This window comes from Alligator mississippiensis, chromosome 1 (genome assembly GCF_030867095.1).
Source record: "Alligator mississippiensis isolate rAllMis1 chromosome 1, rAllMis1, whole genome shotgun sequence".
Classification (NCBI taxonomy): domain Eukaryota; kingdom Metazoa; phylum Chordata; order Crocodylia; family Alligatoridae; genus Alligator; species Alligator mississippiensis.
In genome coordinates this window covers 253,621,189-253,624,769 of record NC_081824.1, presented here as the reverse complement: position 1 = coordinate 253,624,769, position 3,581 = coordinate 253,621,189, and positions in this window count along the sequence as shown.

Genomic DNA, 3,581 nt, shown 5'->3' with positions numbered 1-3,581 from the left:
AAAGGATCAGCAAGGGTTAGACAGCCTGAATGTGAGGACATAGGGAGAGGTCCAACTGAAAGAAACAGCAAGGGCGGCAGCAGGATCCATGCCGACAGGAAAAAAGGGGGAAAAATTAAAAAGAGAAGTAGGAACACAAGGGAAGAAAGATGAGATGTTCTGTCTCGGGGAGGGTGATACTTGAACAGCCATGAGGAGATGTCAGAGAGAGAGAGAGGCTGAGATTGTAGCATGACCAGGAGACAGATCTGGTGTGGGGAGGTAAATTTGTCAATTACATGTATAGAGATCAGGGCTGAATTAACCCTGAGTAGGCAAACAAACTTGTGGGCCCCTACTTAAAACTGTATATTATAATTGAGTGAAAAAGTAACATGTAAAATAAATGCAGCTGGGTCCCTTCTTCACTTAGGGCCTAGGCATGTGCCTAGTTTGCCTCTGCATTAATCTGGCCCTGATAGAGATGATGGCTCAATTTGTGTGAGTGGATGAAAAGGCCCAAAAACATGGTGCAGAGCAAAAGGAGGGGGGCAGGGATGGAGGCTTGTGGAACCTCCACCAAATAGTTTAGGTTTTAGGGCTGTCCTGTGCTTTTGTGGTCTGTAACAGGGAACCCAAACCTGTTACTTAGACCTGAAGGAGGGAGAGGAAAAGGAAACATGTCCTTGCTGGGAACCAGGTTGTAGGGACTACTGAGGTAGGATTGGTATGGGAGGAAAACCCAGCCACCACATCCTAGGCATGTACAAAAGCAGTCCACGTGAAAGGTGGAAGACCAGGCAGCTGGTATTTAAAGAAAAAATACAGAGAGACATCCGGGATGGGGATGGGCTTGAATACCGAGCCAGTCAAGTCAGATGGGAACTGTAAGAGGGACATGGGCTGAGAGGCTCCAGGTTGAGGGAAAAGGGTGAAACCCAGACAAGGGTTGGGGTCTGAAGGATCCAGTGTTAATCCAGGGCAGAGAGAGACAAAGATAAGAGAGAGACTGAGTGCTGGGGCTGGAGTCCCAAGTCAAATGGGCTAAGTTGAGCCTCCAGAGCAGCCAAAGGACTAGGAAGAGCACCTAAGACTAACTACCCTCTAAGGGCAGCCTCCCCGTTTCATTAACACCATCAAGGCAGGCAAGACATCAGGCAAAGACCCTGAAAGGTGGGAGCAGAGGCTGTACAGAACTAAGGCAGCCAAAGGTGCAGACAGAAGTGACAGTTTTCACCTGATCTGGCCCCTGAAAGTGCTGTACAGCCATGACCAAACACAAATGCACAGCTGCAAAGTGCTTTAAAAGGGCTCGATCCCACAAAAATCAGAACCGTCATTACATGCGGGTTCAGATGAAGGCACTCCAAAGTGAAGCGCCCTCAGAAACTTCTGTCTGCACTTGCCAAGAGCAGGGCTCTGTTGACACAGCCCAGCACTACTCCTGGAGCTGTTTTCAGAATGGGTTAGAGGGAAAGGAACAGATGGAACTCATTCTTGGGGTTGCTCAGCCAGTGCTGGAGGGTGAGGCAGGTGGATTGGAGCCCCCCTGAGGTGGGGGGTTTCAATCCCCACCCCACTCCACTCCAGTGTAGCTGACCAAACCTCAGAATGGACTGTCCTCCCCTGCCTTCTCCCCCTCCCATCCCGAGTCAACACAGGAGCTGGGAGAGAGAGGGGGCAGAGCTAGGGGAAGAGGCTGCAGAGACAGCCTCTTTCCCTGCGTGGACTCCAAATTGGAGCTCGATCTCCCTCCTTCCCAACCAAATAGCTAATGTCTGTTGGGTTGGCAGGATAGGTCTAACTGATGGCGCTTCCTGTAAAGCACCATGAGTTAATCCAGGGAACTGCACTTCTGTCTGCACCCCAAGAGGGTGCTACAGCAAGCCTAGGGTGAATCCAGTAACATGTCATTGGTAATTGGCAATGATGTCAGCCCCATAGGATACTGCTTCAGGAAACAAAGAGCACAGACCATGCTGGACCATGCCATCACTGATAGGAGAGCAGAGCATAGAGCCAGATGGGTACACTGTACTCTGTGCCTATCTAGGGTGGAGGGAGAAAAAGATCTTTGATCCATCTTCTGCTCCTGCATCCTGGCAGAGGGTCAGGCATCGTCTCATTCCAAATGGCGGCATCAGTCGGCCAGCAACTTAAGGCAGTTACAAGGAGAAATAACAGGCCAACACCTGTGAAGAGGTGACACAAACCCATAAAGGAAGTTTGTTTAGTGGTTGCTATAGGTTCGTGAGAGTTGTAACTCTTTGGTCAGAATCTCTGTTTCTAGCTCCCAGTGACCTGTGGTCAAACCTGGAGAAAAATCACGTCTGCTTTTAATAAAAAGATGTCCTTAACTGGACTTAACACCCCAGGAACTGCTGTGAGGTAAAATCCTGGGTAAGACCACGTGGTCTCTAACTTCAGCACAGGTGAGTAGCAAACCCCTAGCTTCTTCACTGGCTTTGCCAGGTCTACTAACTCATGTAGAAACTGTCTTGTTTCCTCTAGGATCCTGCCTTTGTACAAGTTAGCTGAACAAATTGCCTGGCATTACAAAGGGACACTGCCTGGGTTATCTCAGTGGGAACTATGCTCACTGAAGCTCTGCATGAAACTAGTGCTTGTGGATACAAAGTGTGAAGGATGGCTGTTATTCTCTGGTTAAGTTGGCATCTATTCACTGATGATTTCACCTTGATCTTTAGCTCTGTTTTTGCAAAAATAAATAAGTAGAGCGAGCTCCTCAGAACTGGCTGCTGGAACCTGAGCTGTGAGCTAAGTTGGTAGGCGGGAGCTGGAAAGATTGCTAGTTTGACCTGGGAAATAATAGATGAGAGTATTTTGACACAGCATGTTTCTCTCTCATGTACTGCAGCTGCCTCTGCTCACCTTGATTGTGAAGTTAAAAAAAATCCAGTTCTCTGCCACCTACACACACACTATTAAAATCATAATGTGCATTAGAAACAACAACAACAACAACAAAACAACCCAGCTTTCCTAGCTGGCTGGGAAGTTTCTGATAGTAGTAGTAGCCACAGGAAAAGGCTCTTTACTTTGACTTACAGCACTGCCATCTGCCACAACACAGTTAGATCAGAGGCACACCACAGGCTAGAAGATTTTCTAGGCTGGTCCCTTTCCTCCCCTCTCTCTGGGTTGCTCTGTGAGCTGTAATGACAGAGGGACATTAGAGAGAAGTCACCGTCCTCAGTAACTAACACGTACCAGTTCTGGTGCTTGGAATGATCCCGGGAGTTACAACACGCATGAAACACAGAGCCCAGCAAAGATTTTAGGATTCCAGGGCTGGTTAAAAAACAGCTGGGATCACTGACCCTACTTTGTGCGTGGGCGAAGGTCAGGACCTGGTATAGGCCAGATCCAGCCGGCAGCAGACTCCATTTCCCAGTAGCCCCTGCCCACATGCCTGGAGCTGGTTTCCATGGAGACCCCAGCAGCTGCGATAGTGCAGGGCCAGGGTTTCCATGGAGACCGGCCCCAGCAGTGCTGGCAGGCAGTAGTGGCACCAGCCGCTTCCTGGTGGGGGGTGGGGCTGAAGGGAAGTGGGGTGGGCTCAACCGTTGCCACCTGTGCGG